At 36.0% G+C, this 23,484-nt stretch overlaps 1 long non-coding RNA gene across 2 annotated transcripts in view; it reads left to right on the forward strand.

Annotated features, from left to right (window-relative positions):
- The window catches only part of LOC129149320 (uncharacterized), a 251,282-nt gene extending 239,156 nt beyond the window's left edge, over positions 1 to 12,126 (forward strand). For both annotated transcript variants that reach the window (XR_008556237.1, XR_008556236.1), the window contains exon 4: positions 11,919 to 12,126. This is a non-coding gene — a long non-coding RNA (uncharacterized LOC129149320). The remainder of the gene's footprint in view (positions 1 to 11,918) is intronic.
- Positions 12,127 to 23,484: the final 11,358 nt, after the last annotated feature.

Below are 23,484 nucleotides of genomic sequence, written 5' to 3' on the forward strand. Positions count from 1 at the left end.
CATTTATATTATCAACTAGAGGTCTGATGCATGAAACTCGTGCAAGTGTAGGCCTTCCTTCCCCCAGCTGCCAGCACCTCTGGCACCTGGGACCCGGGCTTCTCTTGCAGCCTTGGCTTCGTCCAGAAGGTCGTCAGGAAGGACATCTCATTTAATTAGCATATTACACTTTTATTATTATATATGTGCTGTATATATTTTGGCATCAGATAATCTTACCTCAGTTCTATGTTACTGGGTATATTCCATAATTAGGTGTGTAGAGATGTATGCAGAGTGGGGCACATATATAATAAGAATTTAGATGATATGGAAATAACACCTTTCCCTTATTTCTCAGTTTTTACCTTTTTATTTAGCATTATACAGGGGCAGACAGTTAGATTATTCTATTAATGAGCCCATTTTATATACCAGGCAGTATTTTTGAGGTTTTATATGTCTGTTATTAGTTTCTATTTGTTCCCAGATTAGTTTTCTGAGATAAATAGCTAAATCTAAAGTGAACACATATCCTATCTAATAAAAGGGTAATATGCAAATTAACTATCACCCCATCACAAAGATGGCAGTGCCCATAGCCACAAGAAGGCAGCGCCTAGCTCTCAGCCCTGCCAGAGTCCCCCAGTCCCGGGGGGTGGCTGCTGAGAGTGGGCAGCGTGAGTGGCCTGGCGGAATGCTTGCTTCTTCGCTGCGCCCAGCTTGGGCCGGCCCCCTGGAGCCGGAGTGGACACAGACAGGGACAGGGGGGCCAGCTGCAGCCTCCACTGCCGAGCGCTAGCTGGAGAGGAGATGGCGGGCCCGTCTCCCACAGAAGCATGGGGCTCCCTCCCACCTCCCGCAGAAGCGCAGCAGGTCTCTCCCAGCTCCCATAGGTGCTGGCGGCTGGCTTCCGCCTCCCGTGGAATCAGCATGGCTCCCGGCAGCGTGCTGCAGTTCCCGCTGGCTCCCACGGAAGCGGTGGATGGCCTACTGCGTGCTATAACGTGCGATGGGCTACTGGTCATGTAATGAAAAAAACATATGAATCGAAATACCATTTTTTCTTGTACTTTAAAACCCTTCTTCCTAAGTGTATATCTTGCTACTGGCAGAAGGAGAGAGGGTGTATTTGTGACTGTAGAAATTGTTGGGAAGGAAAGAATGATTTTAACAATAGTGAAAACTTTTAGAAACATCTTTTTTCTAAGTTAAAATAATGTTTGCACTGCTTAATTGATTTCTTGACTAGAGAGGTAACCCTATACTCATTATCTATAAAGCAGGCAGGGAGCTTAGACAGGCAGGTTTTCCATTTCCTTCATGTGACTTCTGGAATTAGCCCAAGGTTCACAAGTGAATAAAAATAAACTTTTAAATTAATACTGTAATTCTTTATTAGACTCATTAATAATTACTGGCCCTTCCAGTTTTGACAAGAGGTATAATTTTTATTGGTCTTATTGGAGAATAGACTTTTGCCTATGGTAATGTTCTTGTCACACTCTCTTGCATGCTTCCGAGAAAATAACAATTAAAGTTAATAGAGTATTTATCATTATTTCAAAGCTGTACTCTTTTTTTCTAATATGCAACTGCTAAGATCTGAATGCAACATTTGCATTTAAATTAATTCTAGGCGGGATTAAATGGCAATTTGCAAAGCAAGTAAAATAAGTGTAGAAATATACCTGATTTAATAAAATAGCTATTATTTATTTAGTCCTTTAGGTATTCCGTATATTATGGTAATATTGCCTTAGCTTTACTCTTTATAACAAGGCAAATAGTTACCTGAATTTTAAACAATTAAGAAACAGAGTTCAAAATTATGCATACATGGAATAATGTGAACTTGCCACACTCTCTTGCATGCTTTTGTTTTTAACAGAGGCAATTGTATGATTTAACTAGTAAGTGACTGAGCCATGCTTAGCATCTATAACTTCCTGTCTTCTTGGCAGTTTTCACTATGTCTCTGTCTCAGGTTGTCTTGGAAATATTTCCATGAAGACAGAAACTTTTGTAACATGTTATAGTTTAGGAAAGCTAGATGTAAAAAATATGAAGGAGAGTCCTATAATTATTCATTTCTAAGCATAGATGTGCTTTAAGAGAACTTACATTCAGCATTTTAAAGGTTCAGCTTTAAGTTTCCTGATCCATGTTTTACATAAATGTCTGTTTTTATAATGCTGTTGGTTTTAAGACATATATACCTTAGAAAGGAAATACAAGACAGGAATATGACATATATCATAACTGATTAAAATCTACATGTTAAAGAATTGACGTGCCAGAAATTATATTTCTTTTTTAAATATATTTTATTGATTTCAGAGAGGAAGGGAGAAGGATATAGAGAGAGAAACATCAATGATGAGAGATAATCATTGATGGGCTGCCTTCTGCATGTCCCCTACTGGGGATCGAACCTGTAACCTAGGCATGTGCCCCAACCAGGAATCTAACTATGACCTCCTGGTTCATAAGTAGATGCTCAGCCACTGAGCTGCACTGGCCGGGTGGAAATTATATTTCTAACTCCTGCTTAGATGTAGTCGTTACAATATGAGACAATAAAATTATTCATGTGTGAGAAATTTGAATGGAGGAAAACCTGGAAGAAAAAAGTGAAAAAAATGTATGTGACTTTAGATAAGTAATCCTTGTTTTGTTATTATATATGTAACAATTTTGGAATAAAAAACAAGTGAAGAATTAAGCCAGATAACTTCTAAAGTTTCATCTACCTTTAAACTTGATATTTCAATTTGGTTCCACAAGAATTTAATGATTAGCTACTATATGCCAGCTACAGTGGACCAGTTATTGTGGAGCCAACTAGATTCAATGAAAAATCTTAATTGCAATACATGCTGGATTAACCCAAACTAAACTGTGGGATTTAGTCTAATTTAAAAACAAATGTTATGGATAAGCTCCATACTCTACCATCTGATATAAATATTACTTTGTTCCCATTTTCAAATACATGGGTACTTTCTTTTCTCTAAATGTGAATATATAATTTTATGATTCTCTTCTGAAAGTAACTTAATTACATTATATGTATACTAGATAAGTAATAGCATTAACACCTAATTGTAGACATTTTTGTCTGAAATCAACCTGTTAAGTTCTTCATTTGTAACAATGCTACATATAGCATGTGCAATATTTATGTTAAAGTACAGTATATATCTAAATAAATGATTGACATATTATCTAATCTAAACCTTCTATGTGGCCAGAGGTATCAAGGTCTCACCAAATCTGAGACCATTTACTTCTACCGAAGTTAACAACCTCTCCCCATTCAATTGATAAACAATCAGTTCAATCATTTTAGACATTTCAAATAAAAGCAGCTTTTGCTGCTAAAGATTGGCAAAGTTGTATGCACAGCTACACTTCTCCATTTTAAGCCTATACCACAAAGGCTGATCATTACACCAGAACATAATATATTGGATGGCATCATATTATAGTCACTCAAAATAAGCCTTTAGTCCTCCCATCTGCTCATTTCCCTAATATATTCTATCTGGATATAAGCTCAGCTTCATCAGTCAACACTTACATTTTTTTAATCTTTATTTTTTAGCATTGTGCAACTAGGTATTAGAGTAAATTAGAACATTATACATTTGGATTGCTTCTATATTTACTTTCACTATCAAGACAGAGTTTTTGCTTTACTTCTCATTTGAATTAGCTAGACTCAACTAGACTATATTACTATTTAGTGTGATGCATTTAATAACATTTTGTACAAACATCAATTATCAAACTAAATTATGTTTTCTTTGAATTTGGTTTTCAGGCAATAAAATATCAATGTGAAGATCATAAAATCATTATATTTTGATTTCAGATGCTTATAATATCTTTATAATTAATTTTATAATATTTGTTAATGATATCAAAGCAGACTTGTTAGAAAACAAAATTAAGATAAATATCTTGTAGGGAGAGAAACTAACCAATTATATATGAAGGATTTGTGTTTGCCCTTGTATTTGTGATTGAAATATATAATCCACACATCCCCATAGCATCTCCACAATAAAAATAAACAAATTCATAGCCAAAATATATTTACTTTAACTCTTGACAAGTGACTAATTAAAATAAGTGGAAATTTTATTCTTCTATGTAAATAAACCTTTTTATTAATGGTTCCCCAAACCAAACTGGGACATATTTTACCATGATGTTATTACAAACAGTTGTAAACTGATCAAGTAATATATCAAGATTTGGGGAAACAAATGTAAATTTAACAAATATAGAAATGACCACAATATTATAGTAAGTTAAATTTCAATGTATATTTTTTTCAGATAATTATCCATTGCCTCATAACAGATTACCCCAAAATTTTTGGCTTAAAACAACATACATTTATTATCTCAGAGATTCTGTGGGTCAGAACACTGAATACAGTTTAGTTGGATGGCTCTGACCTGGTGTCTCTCACTCTGCTATGATCAAGGGGTAAAGCAGGGCTGAAGTCATCTTAAGGCTTGATTGGGGATGTTCCACTTCCAAACTCAATCACAGCACTGTTTGCTGGTTTCAGGTTTTTACTTGTAGGAGATATCAGTTCCTTGTCATGTAGGTCTACTCCCAACATTGTTGCTTGATTTATTAAAAACAAGAACTGAATGAGAGAGAGAGAGAGAGAGAGAGAGAGAGAGAGAGAGAGAGAGAGAGAGAGAGAAGGCAAGCAAGACAAAAATCAGTAATTTTGTAATCTAATTTTAAAGGTGACATTTAGTTGTCTTTCCCATGTTCTGTTTGTAGAAGGGAGACAAGAGGTTCCAGCTCATACTCAAGAGGTAGAGATTGCACAAGGGCAGAAATACCAGAGGGCAGAAGCTCAGGAATCATCTTAGATGCTATCATCCTAATTTATAAAAACCCAGGGTCCAAAATGACCAAAGGCTCGACTGACCGGAAGTTAGTTCTGCAGTCAGTGCTGCGGGCCCCGCAAACCAGCACTGACTGCTGAGGGGGCTGCGGATCAGGCCCAGAGAGAGGCCCAAAGAAAGTGGCAGGGTGTGATCTGCAGCTTCTGTGGAAACTGTTGATCAGCTGTTGCATCTCTCCTCTCCAGGCTTTGCCAGCAGCCTAGCCTCTGTTTCTGTCCGGGCCTCCACGGGGGCTGCTGATCAGCCCCACCTCTCTGATCAGGCCTGGAGATATTCCCAGAGAAGCTGACTGGCATAGAAACTGACCAATCAGAACTAAATCTGGGAGAAGTGCGAGGAGCCAATGGCTGCCTAGGAAGTGGAGCTTTTGATGCTGACTGGCATAGAAACCGACCAGTCAGAACCTAATCTGGGTGAATTGCAAAGGCAGAACCTAAGGTGGGGGCTGAGGAGGGATTTTAAGGGCAACAGCTGTTTGGTGTAAGGTGTAAGAAAGTGGTTCAATTTTTTAATGACCGGTTTGGCAGTATAGTGCATATGGCTGGCTATCAGTCCAGATATAGGGATTATGTATTTTTGTCTGCCAAGAGCATCTCCTCCTTCTTACAAAGGCTCCCCCACCCCATTTAAGCAACCCTATGCTATATAATCTATCTATACCAGTTGTCGGCAAACTCATTAGTCAACAGAGCCAAATATCAACAGTACAATGATTCAAATTTCTTTTGAGAGCCAAATTTTTTAAACTTAAACTTCTTCTAACACCACTTCTTCAAAATAGACTCGCCCAGGCAGTGGTATTTTGTGGAAGAGCCACACTCAAGGGGCCAAAGAGCCACATGTGGCTCGCCTACCACGGATTTATACTAATAAAAGGGTAATATGCTAATTAGACCGGGTCGACCAGCCATCTTCTGGATGTCCGACTTCCTTCTGGACAAAGCCATGGTGGTGGAAGCCAAGGCAGAGAGGGCAGTTGGGGGTGAGAACAGGCCGGCAGGGGAGGGCCATTGGGGGCAAGATCAGGCCAGCAGGGGAGGGCAGTTAGGGGTGATCAGGCCAGCAGGGGAGAGCAGTTGGGTGCAAGATCAGGCCAGCAGGGGAAGGCAGTTCGAGGCAATCAGGCAGACAGGCAGAGGCAGTTAGGGGCGATCAGGCAGGCAGGCAGGTGAGTGGTTAGGAGCCAGCAGTCCCAGATTGCGAGCGGGATGTCTGACTGCTGGTTTAGGCCCGATCCCTAAATCAGCAGTTGGATATCCCCCAAGGGATCCCCAATTGGAGTGGGTGCAGACTGGGCTGAGGGAACCGCCCCTCCCCTCCCATGTATGTAATACTACTGGGCCAGTAGTATTCATATATTTTTGTATGCATCATTTTTTTAAAAATGTGAGCTGCATGCATAACTTTTTAGAATGCATATGCTTCATTTTGTTGTAAAAAATTATGTGGGCAAACTGATCACCTAATAAATGTTAGCTAAAGTTAAATTAACTCGATCTCAGTTAATATCTAAACTAACTCAAATCTCTTTTAAAAATTAACCTAATGGGATAAGTGCTGTCCTCTTTATCTGAATGCTTTACAGACTTGACTTTCAATAGTCAACTAGGGGAAAGCTAAGACTAAAAGTAATCTTTGCCTGTGACTTATTCTCTAATAAAAGGATTCCATACACACATTTGAAAAGCTTCCGATGTGCTATTTTGCCACTTATATTACCACTTATGTTTTCTTATGGGCAAGAAAGAGCTCCAGAGTGCCAACAGTGCATATTTAAATGCTTCTGTTTATGTATTCACATGAGGAACATCCACACTGATGCATGAAATGATGGAATTGCATCAGTAGTGTTGAAGAGTATTTCTTTTTTAATATTTTTGTACATTTGTCCAGAGTGCTACCCATATTTAAAAAACAAAATAAAACACCGAAAAGTCATGTTAACTAAGTGGAGTTAAATACTACGCACAGGACAATGCATGGCTTCTAAATAATATTCAAACTCCATAGAACCTCAAAAGTAAAAATCAAAGAAAAAATGAATATTTTCCCTTCAATTGAGTGACATAGACAGACATTCTGTGAAAATGACAGGTAAGCACAAGTCCATGATTCCTCCACTTTATAACTTCCTCTGTTGAATTATTATATCCCCCAAAACAAGCTACCAATATAATTTCTATCCCAGGTTTTGCTTTTTGATCTGATCTATTCTTTCTATGATCTGAGTTCTACTCTGAATCATCCAGAAAGTACATTCCATTTATATATTTTTTAAAAAGTATATTTTTATTGATTTCAGAGAGGAAGAGAGAGGGAGAGAGAGAGAGAGAGAGAAACATCAATGATGAGAGAGAATCATTCATCAGCTGCTTCCTGCACACCCTCTACTGGGGATCGAGCCTGCAACCTGAGCATGTACCCTTGACCGGAATCAAACCTGGGACACTCCAGTCTGCAGGCTGACACAATATCCACTAAGACAAACCGGCTCAGGGAGTACATTCTATATATTAGATCCAGTTTACTATTTATAATTTTAGTCTTATAACTGTACTAGTTATAATATTTTACATATGTCTATTGCTGAAATAGGAGAGATTTATAATCTGCACCAGAGTCAGAAAATGTTATCTTGTGACTATGTTACTCATTTTATTCACTGTTATTTTTGTATCTTTCCATGATCACTAATCAATAATCATTCACTCAATAATCTATATAGACCCCTTAGAAGACATTGATAAACATGGGAAATTGATAAACATAGGAAATTACCCTCCTGTAGCTAACAGATTAGTGAGGGAGGTTGATGTAATTTTTAAATTACAATAGGAATGAATGCTTCAAGTTAGAGGTAACAAAGTTTATTGAATGTGTACACCATGGGAAGCAAGATTAATATTATTGACCATTGTGTGCCTACCCATCTTGCTTGTGTTTTGATTAGCAACTTGTTTCAGCAAGTTGGTGGTTTTCATTAAACTTAGAAAATAAATTTTCCTAAGACCATGTTATTCCTCCAAATTATTTCCTACACATTCTTTCTTCTCCTTATGGGAGCTCAAATACATGTTCATTAGACTATTTAATATTAGACCCTTGATGCTCATTGTTCTTTAGCTAATTTTTAACCCTCTGCTCTTAAGCTTCTTTAAGGTGCCATAAGAAGAACCCCTTCTTGCATCTGAGCCAGATGGTGTGATTTTAGTAATTATGCCTGGAAATGTCCTTTCTTTAGCAAGTCCCAAATGACTTTGTAAGTTATCTAACACTTTGAAATGATTCCCCTTACATCAACACTATTTATATTAGATTCAGTTTTTCTGGAACTGAATGTTGACCCCATATAAGTGATTAAGTGATTATGTTTATGTTCGTGTGTGTGTGTGTGTGTGTGTGTGTGTGTGTGTGAATGTATAATTATATGATTATCCTGGAATGTGATAGACTTTTGACTGGAAATGAATTACACAAACTTGAATGAGTTAAGGATATCTTCTGTGACTTGCATGTTTAAAATATTTCCTTCTTTAAAAGAATAGGTAATGTTCATAGTGACCATTCATAAAACCCAATCAGGTGTTTGGGTTTTAATATTAATCCAAACATTCTATGAATTACAATTATTCCCATGTGCTCTCAAAAGGGAATCATGTTAACAGAAAATATAATGTGCCAATAAATTTGTAAGAGTGATTTCATTAAAAATTATGCCTGTAATTGAAATTTCTTACTTTGAAAGTTAAAAATCAATTTTATCAAGTTGAATTTTATTTTAAATTATTCTTATTTTAAGTAGACTTTTTATGATAGTTAATTCATTGAGAGTCAAATAATGTGCAATTTCAACCTTTAAAGTTTAAGCATGTGCAAAAATATGATATTGCTGATAATGCAGTAATGTTTTATTTTAATAACCCTTAGAATTGGAACAATGGTATTTTATTAAATTATCTTTGGTATAATAGAAACATTTTATTATTAATAAATAATTTCAGGAAATTTGAGTGTCTTCATTTTAAAGTGTCTCCTCTCAGTAGATAGATGATAGATAGACAGACAGACAGACACATAGATACATAGATATATGGATGGAACACAGTAAAGCATTAAAATTGATACTGAATTTAGAATTACACAAATTGTTGTAATGTTTAGTTTTGTTTGTTTGTTTGTTTTCCTTAGTATTGGTGGTGAAGTTAGGGTCAAATTGAGAGAGAAAAATTAAATGTTTCATATAGTTTTCATTTAATATCCCAAAATAATGGGACCACTCTACTCACATAATTTTAAAAAATATTTTTAAAATAAGCATATCTGATTTATACCTGCATACTCTTCAACAGAGTAATTTTGAATAGATGGTTATTATATACCATATGGTTATTATATAGTATAGCTTAAAGAATATTTAAGAAATAATACATAATACGTAACTTAGGTCTATTTTATCGAGTATGATAGATAGCAATGTGACATGATTGACAGTTGATATACATGTTACCATGCTTCCTCACTGTCAGATAAGAAAACTAAGCATCAGGAAAACTTCCAATACAAACAGAAACACACTCCTTACAATATGACTCACTGAACCCGAAGCTTCTGACCTACCCCTATCTTTATGAAACATTCAAGGGAGGCAAACAAGCATAGTCTACATGGGCTCATTGCTATCACATCCTGCAGAGAAAACCAAACAACAGCATTCCCTCTGAGGAATTGGTCTAGGGGAGAAAGGGCATAACACATTTGTACACCTAATTCTTCCTTTTCTCTCTTTGTTCACTAGACTCAACAAATAAGCCCATTTGCTCTAAATCCATGTCTTCAACATGTCATCTCAGGATTTAATTTAGAAACTCTCATGCTTTCTTTACTTCTTAATTCTGATATTTAAAATTTTAATATCCAATCAATATACCTTAGAATTCTTAGGGATTCTTGCTGAAATATAGGCCTATGAGAGGAGATGGCTCCCTTTTAGATATTTTTGCATTTTAAAATTTATTTATATTAAATTAACAGTGAGCATGTACTATTTTTGTTATTAAAATAAAATCTTAAGATATTTAAGGTTCAACATCAATATGATTAAGTTTCTACCTAAAGTTTCTTATATTTTAAAATAAAACTTGAATTTGCATTTTAATTCATAATTATTCACAGGATAACTTTGAATTAAATCAAACACATGGACTCAATTTCTAAATATCCTCTGTGATTATTATCTTCTTGAATATATTTGGGCTCCTCAAGACAATTGCTTTAATCATAGCTATGAAAAATGAGTAAATTATAGTAGTCGTATTACAATCATTGGCAGAGAAACTTACCAAACCCACCATTTTATGATATGGGTTTTATTTTTCCCAATACATTTAAGAAAAAAAAAATCTCATCTTATAATCTTTGAGTCATTTTATTGTATGACATATTACATCAGTTAGGTAATTAATAAAACAGAATGATTCTAGATATATCAAAAAGGAGACATTTATACAGGAACCAGTAGAAAAATCGTTGAGATGACTGAAGTAAAAAAAAGAATGAAAATGAAGTTACCCAAAGATTAAAAATACCAGGAAATATCTACCCCCCTTCATTCTGGGGAACATGTCATTTGTTGCTGCCCTTCTAGTAGCATGTGGGATGCTATCCGTATTAAGGTAGGATCACCTGACCAAGGCTATGATTTCTAAGAATGGGTTCCCTAGGACTGTGCTGCAACCTCACAAGAAACATCACATCAATGAGGCTGGGAGACAACCTTCTGACGCTGGGAAGCTGTTCTGAGGTAGGGAGGCTAAAACTGACCAGAATCCCCTGTATTCAATTATTACCTATTGCTATTGGGCAGATACTGCCCCCAACATGAACGGAAACAGAAAGAGTATTATTTTCTCCTCCTCCAACGTCCAGTCCTACACTATTACCTCCCTTTGACTAACCAGCAGCCATGGCAAGTTTGTGAAGAGAAGATTGTAAGGGTCTTAGTTTTCATAGAATATGTAGCATTAAACAGAAGAGTGGAAATGGGGTCTTTGAGTTCCCAAAGATAGGAAATATCTGTTCAAACATTAGATAAAATATTTGGGGAACATAGTTTTTTTTTGTTTGTTTTTGTTTTAAAATAAGTTACACAAAGGTAGAATTCTATCTTTTCATTTGCCATTGTTATAGAAATTCAAGACAATACAATTACTTTTTAAATGATATAATTTAATTTCTGCCTTATTTATATATTGTTTTTGAGAAATTATATATTCTGAAAGCTAGTACAATGTACTTTTATTTGAAAATTATTTATATATTGATGAAAAATTAGGAAAATAGCATCAAAAACATTTTATGAAATGCTACTTTATAATCTATAAAACTCTGCTCTATATGATAGTGTGTGACAGGATCTATGAAAACATGCTTTTAACTCTACTATAATGCTTCAGACTATTACAACCCAAAAAAAATGCAATAACATTTATAGTAAAATAAGTGCTATTTTTTAAGTTGCTCATAAAAATTAATTTGACATTTTAGAAATTATTGATAAAACTAAAATTGGATATTGGGTATTAAGTCATATATTTATACATTCTTAGAAGAGAGGTACCATAATACCAATTAAAATTGATCAATATAAGAAAAGAAATAAGTCATAAATTTGCTTTAATTTCTTTAAATGGAATAAATATTCACATAAATATATTTTACAAGAATATTGTTTTCAATAAATGTTAGTTACTTATGGAACATGACTACTTTGAAGAGCCATGTCTCTGGAGTATATTAACTTACAGGATGTTTACTAACACTTCACAATAGGTAACTCCTTTTTCATATATGGCTAGAAGCAGAAGGGGACTCTAACCCATTGGGTTTTTACTGTTTTTCCTCATTGTTCAATATACGGAACATAAACACAGCCATTGAGGCTAAAGAGATCCAGAAGGCTATGGCATCATGAGGCTTATTATATTTATTTATTATATTTTATAGCCATTAACCAGTGACACGGACAGCAGAATTTCAGAATGGAAGCTGGAGTACAGTGTCTAATGTTTGAACCGATATTTCCTACAGTATCCAATGTGAGAAAATATTGAACATGAAGATTCTGCTTGCAATCATAAGGAAAGTACTAGTGACTTCAATTATTTGGTAAAAAGGGCCAGGCAAAGAGTTACCAAATAAATACCAACCAACATAGAAGAAGCCCAAGGCTTCACCGTAAAGGATATTATTCTCTTGGACAGCTAGTTGAGTACAATTTTATGTTCCTTAATGAGTAGAAAGTGCAGATCTATATCAGAAGCCACTGTGTTTTCATTATATGTAATTGATAACAGTGTTTATATTCACAGTTCTCACAAGTGCTTTTACTAACTATAATCCCAAATGAAATAATTATCTAGTTTCCTTATACATGCAGATTTGCATTGGCTCTAATATTTGTCTTAACTTGAGCTTATTTCTATATAGATGAGTCCAATATATAAATAAAGTGTTTAATTTAATTTTATAGGGATCTACATTTTGTAGGGCTTTGTGGCAAATTGTGAAAACAAAAGAATAGTTTTACTTACAGAAGATTTATCAATAATGCTTAAATTATTCAAGTACCCTCTGGGATTTTTGTATCAACAGTGTTTTCTTACTATAAAGATTATAGGGTCAAAAATCAATATGTACTAACAGAGGAAAGGTTGTAAATGATTTTAAATTAATATCACTATCAAATACAGCTGCCCTAATCATACCCATGTCCTTGAGTAAAGTCAAGATGATGTGTATCCCAGGTCCAACCAGAATTAGTTATAAAATATGAGTGAAAAATTAATCTTTATTGTTCTGAGCTACTGAGAGTCCAGGACTGTTTGTTACCTCAGCTTAATCTTACTTATTTGGAATTTTAAACACAATAACATATTCTTTCCAAAAAATAGACTTTTTACTTTTTATATTAGATTTTTTTGGGGGAATGGGGCAAAACATACTAGGAAGTAAAAGCACAAAAGTAAGAATGGGGATATTAATAGTAATGTCAGGCAAACAGAAGTTCAAAGACAGTAATACAAATATCTAAATTGACACTGTAATTCTCCTTTATTAACAAGAGATACATTCCAAGGCCCCCAGTGGATAGTACCAAAGCCTATTATACTATATTTTTCTTACACATATATATATACTTTACAGCTTTTATTTGGCATACTCTTGTGCTTTGGAGCCAACAGTAAAATTAGGGTTACTTGACCATAAGCAATGCAATAAACTGAGAAGGTAACTGGGTAGGGTATCCAGCATGTTGAATAAAGGAATGATTCACATCCTGAATATATTGAGACAACATGAGATTTCATCATGCTGTTCAGAATGATGGGCAATTTAAAACTTATGAATTGTTAATTTCTAGAATTTTCCATTTAACATTTTAGACTGTAGTTGACTAAAGATACCGAAAATCATAGAAAGTGAAACTTTGAATAAAGGAGGAACTACTGTTTACATAATGATGACAAATGTATGGTGAAAATATAATTATAGTGAACTTTGGTGACTACAATAAGCTGTGAAATAAACACATCCTATCTAATAAAAGAGTAATATGCAAATTGACCCTCACTCCAATACACAAGATGGCTGCCCCATGTGGTCAAAGATGGCTTCTCCCATGTGGACACAAGATGGCCACCACAAGATGGCCAGTGGGGGAGGACAGTTGGGAGGGACCAGGCCTGCAGAGGAGGGAAGTTGGGGGTGACCAGGCCTGTAGGGAAGGGCAGTTGGGGGGACCTAGGCCTGCAGGGGAGGGCAGTTAGGGGCAATCAGGCTGGCAGGCAGAAGCGGTTAGGGGCAATCAGGAAGGCAGGCAGGTAAGCAGTTGGGAGCCAGCAATCCTGGATTGTGAGAGGGATGTCCAACTGCCTGTTTAGGCCCGATCCTGGTAGGGTCCCAGATTGGAGAGGGTGCAGGCTGGGCTGAGGGACACACCCCCCATGCACAAATTTTATGCACCGGGCCTCTAGTAAATAAATAATACATAGAATTTTAAGGATATCTTGATACGGTAGAAAATACCACTATATGTCCCTCAAGACTACATTGACATCATCATCATCATCATTATCATCATCATCATAAATTAGTTTGAAAAATAATCATACAAAGCATTTAAGAAAGTGATAAACTAGACACACAGAGCACTTTACAATATTGAATGCTAATGAGGATGGAGAGGAGCAAAGAGTGGAAGGAAAGTGGAAGTGGGGGAATAAGAAAAAAATAAATCATTAAAAATAAAAACAACTCATAAAAGGTAAGATACATTATGCATTTATTTATTTATATGAAATCATGTATGGATGTGTCTTTGTGCAAGACTAATTACAACTTAAGTAATTAAAAAAAGGTAACAGGAAACTTGACTTTAAGAAATACATATAGAGCCTGGCCAGTATGGCTCAGTGGTTGAACGTCTACTTATGAACTAGGATGTCACTGTTCCAATTCCCAGTCAGGACACATGCCTTGGTTGCAGGCTTGATCCCCAGTGTGGGGCATGCAGGAGGCAGCTGATTGATTATTCTCTCTCATTGTTGATGTTTCTATCTCTCTATATATACCCCTTCATTTCTGAAATCAATAACAAAATATTTTTAAATGATTCATAATAGTATACATATACATGAAATTGATCTGTTTAACCTTGACAAAAATCAAGGTTTTGTGTGGAAAATGCAGAGTAATCAGGCCATCAGAATCACTCCTCTACAGCTCCTTGTGGGTATTACTCTTTCACCAGAGTGCTTTTGCCTCCTGAACCTAGAAGTAGCCCAGAATTCTTCTCTACCTAGGGCTTCCTTCAAGTAACTAGAAACAATCCACAGGTTACATCCCTGTCACTTCTGGATTAAAGCAGCTCTGCTTCAACTCTCAGTTGTCTGAAGCAAGCTGAGATGAGTGTCAACAGATAAATTGGGTCAAATTTTATGTCATATCTTTATTATTTTTTATTCAATTTAAATACAAAATGACATACCTAATCTTGGAGGAGAAAGTCCTCTCCTCTATGCTTCGCTATTCATGAACTGTTTTAGGTCCTTACTATTACACTCTGCCTTAAAGATATAAAAGTTAATTATACTGCACAAAATATATGCGCACTGATGGTCATTAGCTAAGAACACATGGCGAATACTCAGTGGGATTCTAATATTAAGGAGAGATCTGTGGCACTTTCTTTCCCCTTATAATTTTATTTATGTGTTCTGGCACATCATCTTTTCCCCTCCTAATATGCTTATTTATCTTGCAACCATTCCACAACATTCAGTATATGTTTCTTATAGCACTTGATTAAAAGTACACAAACTCTATTAATCCTACTGAGCCCTATGGAATCATGCAGTGTTCTACATCATTAGAGTTTAGGTCACAGTCTCAAATTTTTATGACTCAAGATAAACTCCAAGCTGTGAAAACTGATGTGAGTCAGATAATAAAAATTGAAGCGGCAATATAATAAGGAACTTTAAAAGCATTAATGAGTAAGCATAACCATATAAACTTTTAAGGACTAAAAATATGTCAATAGACTAAAATGAAAAACAATTACAGTTAAAAACAAAGGATATCCAATGGAGCTAAACTCCTCTTTAAAAAGATTATTTGAGATGAGTGTTTTTTAGGCCTAGTAAACTCATGATAAAAAAAAAAAAAGATAACAAAAACAGATCCAGAGAGACAGAGAAGCATTGATCAGACTGTCAAACCTCAGAGGGAAGGTAGGGGAGGGTGGGGGTAAGGGGGAGAGATCAACCAAAGGACTTGTATGCATGCATATAATCCTAACCAATGGACACAGACAACTGGGGGGTGAGGGCTTGAGTTGGGAGGGACGTGGGGGGTTAATGGGGGGATTAGGACACATATGTAATACCTTAATCAATAAAGAAATTAAAAAAACACAAAAAACATAACTATAATATTTAGCTTATGGTCTGAGGGCTTTCTTGTGTTGTTGCTTTGTTTAAGTTTTAATTTATTTCATTTTTGAATATTCAATTCAGAATTGAAATGCAACTAATACTTCTAAAATAATGCAATATTGTATAAATAAACTATTTTAGAAATTTTATACATTATAATTACTTTTATATCTATATCATAATTAATCAAAATTTAATAGTTTAACCTACAGTAGTACATATGTGTTATGCACATAATCATTTATAATCATTTTTACAATTTCGCATGTGTTTCTAAGCACACAAAAAAGTGTCCTCATTTATGTATTTATCCTCTGCAGCATTACTCATAAGGTGGAGTAGGAATCTAAGTTGCATTCAGACAATAAGTATCATTTTTATATAAACACCTAAGAGAGAACAAAAGAAAGGTATCTTTAATGATAATTTGATTATCATAAATATGATCCCCTTCTTTTCAAATGTGAAAGAATTGAACAGGCTTTCTGAGAAGAACAGTATACATTTCACTGATCTTCATTTCTTACTTTAGAGCAGCGATTTTCCACCTTTTTTATCTTATGGCATAGATAAACTAATTACTAAAATTCAGCGGCATACCAAAATATATTATTTTTTTGCAATCTAATAAAATAGGTGTAATTTTGACTCATTCATACTTTATGGCTATTGTTGTATTGGCTGCTGTAATTTTATTTTATTTTTTACAGTCTAATGGAAAAGAGGTCAGTGCCCCTGACTAGTCAGGTACTGCATGTTTTAAAAATCTTTGGAGCACATCAGTGTGACGTGTCACATTGGTTAAAAATCCCTGTTTTAAAGAAAGGTTAAATTAAAAAATTAAAAACTAGATTTGAAGCAAGGTACTATCCATATATCATTTTGTCACCTTTACCTTTTCTTTTATGCAATTATTTTATTTATATAGAATTTAACTCTTGTCACAGTCAGATTTGCAAACTACAGTGAAAAGAGCACATTAATTTTCATACAATATACCTCCTTTGTCTTTGGGATCAAATCTTGAAAGCCTAGTCAAAGAGATGTTTACACTTCTATTGTAAATGATATATTCTATATTGAAACCCAATGAATGAGGGAATTCTTATTTAACAATTGCACATTGGCAGTCTTGCCCAATGAAAGCAATGAAATTGTGAAAATATATACTGAAATTATGTAATTTTAAAGGAATAAGACCTGAATAAAACTAAAATTATGTGATTCTCAATGAGACTACTTAATGGGAAAAATATGTTTACCAAATAATTAGAACAATCATAATAAAAATATTCTATAAAGGATGGAAGTGATGGGTAAAGACAAATGAAGAATAAGAGTAATATTATTTTTTTATTCATTAATTACAGGTGTGTTTTTTTTAAGTGTTTGTAACTTCCAGAAATTTTTTTTGGGGGGAACATATTTTAAATCATATCCATATCCATTTTTTTTAAATTTTTATTTCATAGCTCTTTGGAAATGATATCATTTCCTCACTAGGAGAACACCAGTTCTTGATGTCAGCTAGGCTTCACAACTTTTCATGTACTATAGTTTGCAAATCTGACTCTCTAGGAAATCAGAATATGCTATATAAGAAAGAATATTTCGATAATATAGCCCCTTAATCTGAGATAAGACATGTTTTAAAACTATATGCATCCTGAAATAATATTTGAATTAAAAAATAAATTATAAAACAATTTCTAAACCACTTTAATGAAGTTGATTTATTTTAATAAACTTAGACAATTTCATTTTATTTTATACAAAGGAGGTTGTTAACCCAGAATTCTATACCTTATAATAATATCCATGGAAAATGGAGGAAATAATGTTTTCTCAGGAGAAAAAATAGTGAGGATCCATACAATGGAATTCCATACAATAATGAGATTAAGACTTATTCTATCCTATATAATAAAAGGCTAATATGCAAATCAACTGAAAGGTGGAATGACCCATTGCTATGACATGCACTGACCACCAAGGGGGCAGATGCTCAATGCAGGAGCTTCCCCTGGTGGTAAGTGCGCTCCCACAGGGGGAGTGCTGCTCAGCCAGAAGCCTGGCTCATGGCTGTTGAGCGCAGTGGCAGTGGGAGCCTCTCCCGCCTCTGGGGAAGTGCTAAGGACCCCTTGGGGGATGTCCACCAAAGGGTCCCGGATGGTGAGAGGGTGCAAGCCGGGCTGAGGCACCCCTCCAGTGCATGAATATCATGCACTGGGCCTCTAGTTTATATATAAAAACATGATGAATGGTACAAATATTGAGCAATAGAATCCAACAGAAAATAATACTCTATGATTGCTCTCATAGAAGGTTAAAAAACAAACTAATTTATGCTGTTAAAAGTCATCATGCTGGAGGAGCTTAGTGACAGGCAGGTAAGGCTCCCAGGGTACTTTGCTAGTCATATTATATTTCTGAAAGCATCTTAATTATCCATCGAATGTACTCATGCTCCATATTATGATTTAGTACAATAACATTGTTTTTAATATTTTAAAATTTTAATGAAATTTTTAACACTTTTTTAATTTCTGGAGTTAGCATTATTTATTGCCAATCATGCCTTTCCTTACAAAGTGTATATGGGTATATGCATGTATGTTTTAACCCTTTGCACTCGCTTGCTTTTTTCTCGATTCCTTTATTCTAATGCTAACTGTGTCGAGTCACACTCGACATCCGAGTGCAGAAGGTTAAAGAAATGTATGCTTTAATCAGACTTTTAGTATAGGCTTTTAAATTTTATTTTATTTTATTTTTAATAGTTTTATTTATTGATTGATTTTTTTAGAGAGAGGGATAGGAAGAGAGAGAGAGAGAGAAACATTGATTTGTTGTCCCACTTATTTATACATTCACTAGAGGCCCAGTGCATGAAATTCGTGCACTGTGGTGGAGGGTCCCTCAGCCGGGCCTGCACCCTCTCACAGTCTGGGAGCCCTGTGGGGATGTCTGCCTGCCAGCTTAGGCCCGCTCCCCATGGGAGCAGTCTAGCAGTCCTGGACCCCTTGTTCCTTACCGCCCCCTGGCTTGCTGCTCCTTACCACTCAGCTCACTGCTCCTTAGTGCTGCCACGGAGGCAGGAGAGGCTCCTGCCACCACCTCTGACTCACCAGCCATGAACCCGGCTTCTGGCTGCGTGGCGCTCCCCCTGTGGAGCACACTGACCACCAGGGGGCAGCTCCTGCATTGAGCGTCTGCCCCCTGGTGGTCAGTGTGCATCATAGCGACCAGTCATTCTGGTCATTCCACTGTAATGATCACTTAGGCTTTTATTATATAGATTGTTGCTTTCTACATGTGCCCTGACCAGGGATCAGACCCACAACCTTGGCATATGGGGTCAATGCTCTAACCCAGTGGTCGGCAAACTCATTAGTCAACAGAGCCAAATATCAATGGTACAATGATTGCAATTTCTTTTGAGAGCCAAAATTTTTAAAATTAAACTTCTTCTAACGCCACTTCTTTAAAATAGACTTGCCCAGGCCATGGTATTATGTGGAAAAGCCACACTCAAGGGGCCAAAGAGCCACATGTGGCTCGCGAGCCGCAGTTTTCCGACCACGGCTCTAACCAACTGACCTACCAAACCAGGATGGTTATTTTAAAGTTGTAATATACTTTCCTATGGGCATATCTGAAAAAATGCTTTTTATTATTAAATGGACATTTTACTGTACATAAAACAGCGGTGACTCATTTTTTCTCAGTAGTTTGAAGTCCTTACATTCACTTCTGTCTCCCACAGTTACTAATGAACAATTTATTGATATATGAATTTTCTTTCTTTTGAAAGTTACCTGTATTTTTAATCTGGTAGTTTTGAATTACTTCATCCACTCATATATTTATTTATTTAAAAAAATAGTTTGAAGGGAGAGGTAGAGAGAGAGAGAGAGGTAAGAGCACAACATGGATCGGCTGGGCTGCTGTTATAAGAGTAGGCAAACATGAAGAGTGAAGGGGGATACAGTTAAGAAAACAATCTCTGGATGCTCTTATATCAAGGAGAAGAAAGGGAGTCAAATTGTATATTCATGAATTATAAAAGTGTGAGAAAAATTTTTAAAATGCTGCTATGTCATTGCAGTTGAAACCCAGATGAAGAACGACTGATAAGCTAAATTATATTCACGTTAGTAATGTCCTTGATTATATCAACAGACTTGGAAATTAAATAACATGAAAAAACTAACATAGCAAATTATTATTAAATTGAAAGAAATACTATTGAACAGCTAAGCAAGTAGGAATACTTATCTAAAACTATAAAACATAATGAAGCTCTCAAGGAAATGCGGTTCAGTGATAATATACTTATGTTTCAAGGCTTTAAAATGTAATCAGTTTGAGGGTATGGACAACTAGTATATTTCACTATGAACTGCTGTTAGATTTTACTAATTAGCAAGTATTTTGACAGATATTATGCTACCAAGTGTTTTGGGACATCCTTTTCTTTATGCTTCAGATATTCTGTTTAGCATGATGAATATAAATAGTATTCTTAACCTGCATATTTTGTATTCCCTTTAAAGTACATCTCATAAATTCAAAGCAGTGGGTGTATTGTAAAATCTAATTAGTTTCAATTTTTCTGTCATTTTTGTTTTTTCTACTAGTAGTGAGAAAACATGCCACGTATGGGTAATATGCCTCTCTTTAAGTTTTGTAAAAATCATTACAAAACTCCTAGAACTTAAGTTGGAAAATGTAAAAAAAAAAAAAAAAAGTAGATTGACTCAAATCATTAGGGAAACATTTAGTGCAGTAGAGCAGTAATTCACCAAATTTCAGGCATTGGTGGCTTAATGCAGTTAGTACAATGTAATTTACACTCAGGGAGTAGTTTATACACCTGGAAGGATCTAAACCATTGCCTACTTAATTGACATGATTTTTAAAAGAGAGATGGAGCACCCTAATATTTATGTGGAAAGAAAATTGGGATTAAATTACCTATTTGAGGTCAGAGAAAAAAATTAATTACTGAAGAAATACTTGAATTTTTTTATTCTCAATGTTCTACTTAGGAAAAAAAATCATTATGATGCAAACCTATCCCATATAATAAAAGGGTAATATGCAAATCGACTGAACAGTGGAATGACTGGTCACTATGAAGCGCACTGACCACCAGGGGGCAGACACTCGACACAGGAGCTGCCCCCTGGTGGTCATTGCACTCCCACACAGGGAGCGCCGCTCAGCCTCAAGCTGGGCTGACAGCTGGCGAGCAGGGGCCCGCCTCTGTGGTAGTGCTAAGGATGTCCATGGGGAGTGGGCCTAAGCAGTCAGTTGGACATCCCCTAAGGGTTCCTGGACTGCAAAAGGGCACAAGCTGGGCTGAGGGGAACCCCCCCCCCCCCCCTCGAGTGCACAAATGTCATGTACCGGGCTTCTAGTTGAGTATAATGCTGAACTTTGTTTAGGTTGTACTTTCAAAAGCCACAGGTTAATATTATATGAAATGCTAAACTCATATAGTGTGTTTGTCATTTACATACGGGGCAAGTTATAAATTCAGCAAGTTACGCAAACATCACAGTCAAATCACCCTTAACCTTTTGCACTTGAATGTCGAGTGTGACTCGACACGGTTAGCATTAGAATAAAGGAATTGAGAAAAAAGCAAGCGAGTGCAAAGGGTTAAACAATCTCTCTGGAAGGTGTCAGTCGAGAATCATATATACTTCCTCCCAGGAATGCATCATGATCAGTTTTGATATTAGAAAATATATTTTTCTCTTTAAATACAAGTTGAAAAATTGGGCCTAATTTTAGGATCCATGAAAAATGCACAGCATTAAACACTAGAATCATGCTCATTGTTGTATGTTCTAACTTTGAAGGTTCAAGGGGAACTACAATCAACTGAAGGAAAAGAAAGGTTATTGCATTGAATGGGTTATTGGATGGGACAAATGAAATGTTTCACTTTTCAGAGTGGCCCCAACCTCTGCCACTAACGTAAAGGAGAAACCGGTTGAATTTTTACATTTTCTTAAAGCCTGAGGGTGGGTTACAATGACAGTATTAAATAGCTGGGAGCCAGAAACACACATAGAATGCACACTCACTCATCAGCCATGTACACAGGGCTTGACCATGAACCCACAAGTCAGGTTAAGGTAGAGGCATCCTTAACTAAGAGAGCCATCCCTTTGTAGTACACTGAAACAAACCCTCTCTGCTCCTCCTGTTCTGGATCCGTGACAAAATTCACTGCTGCTGAGGGAGGGGGGAAGCAAAATCCATTGCTCTGGGAAGAGGGGTAAGAAAGACTCCTGCCTCACAACTGTTCTTTCAGCAAATAGCAAGCAGGTAAGGCACTGAGCACTCTGGAAGGGACAGCAAACCATATATCAGGGCAAAGTTTCACAGGGAAGATAAAAATAAAAAAAAAAAATCCAAATGAGCCAGTGAGAAAGTCAGGGAAACCAATCAGATCAAGGGTCCTGTACTGATGGAAACCAGAAGTCTATTATCACTAGGGAAAGAGCAGGACAGTCATTCCAAAAAAGACCTCTATAGACATGGGAAAATGTACTGCCCCAGGATTTTGGAAGATGTATAAGACTATTCACAAAGCCCTACTTTCATTTAGTGTTTCTCTAACTTTTCGTTTTTATTCCTATGTCAACTTCAAGATTCCATATAATTGATTAGTGTCTCATCATCTCTGAAAATCTTAGTAATGGGGGAAAGTTGGAAGATATTGTAGTTATAATAATTTTCCTTACAACCCAGAGTCTTCAACCCTAGCTAATCATTAAATACCAAATCATAAAAAACTGACTTGTTAAAAGCTTCTAAAATTAAGAATACATCCTTCTGCATTTTGGTTAGTACATAATTCAGCAAAGACCTTTGAACACAGTAACCATTAAACAAATAGCCATTTAATAATACCTGCTAGAAATGAATGCTCTAAAGATGGGAATTTTCCAGCCTTGCCAGGACTGACCAGCAGACTCTGAGCGAAGGATGAATGATTAATCTGACACACATTTCTGTGAAAGAGAGGCTAAGGGACTGCTTGGCTATTGGAACCAAGCAGCAGCCCTGTTCACCTGCCTCCTTAGGCTTTTATTGTAACAACAGCTTGAACTAAAATGAACTATTAGATACTATCAGCAGGGTAAGCATCCTTGAGTAGACACATGTGTCTGTAGTGTCCTTTAAGCAAGGACATGTCAAAGTAAACACTCGGGGGCTCAGACTTTGCAAAAGTCAAGGCAGGGGCAGGTGCCTTCAGCCAACTCCTGTCCCATGCCTCCCCACACAGCCTTACTATTAGAAATACAAAAATGCCAGGAGAGGTGTGATGCCTTAAATGTTACCTCAGGATTTTTGAGTGTTATAATTGAATTATAATTTCAAAGTAATAAATTATATATATATATATATATAATTAGCATATATCTCTTTATATATATATATATAAAGAGAAATATGCTAATTAACTGGGACGCTGTAATGGGTTGACCTGACAGGAGGAGGTTGTGCGTGCAGCGTCGGGGGTGGGGCGGCAGGGGCCTCCACATGCCTGCGCT

The sequence above is a fragment of the Eptesicus fuscus genome, chromosome 6 (assembly GCF_027574615.1).
Source record: "Eptesicus fuscus isolate TK198812 chromosome 6, DD_ASM_mEF_20220401, whole genome shotgun sequence".
NCBI lineage: Eukaryota > Metazoa > Chordata > Mammalia > Chiroptera > Vespertilionidae > Eptesicus > Eptesicus fuscus.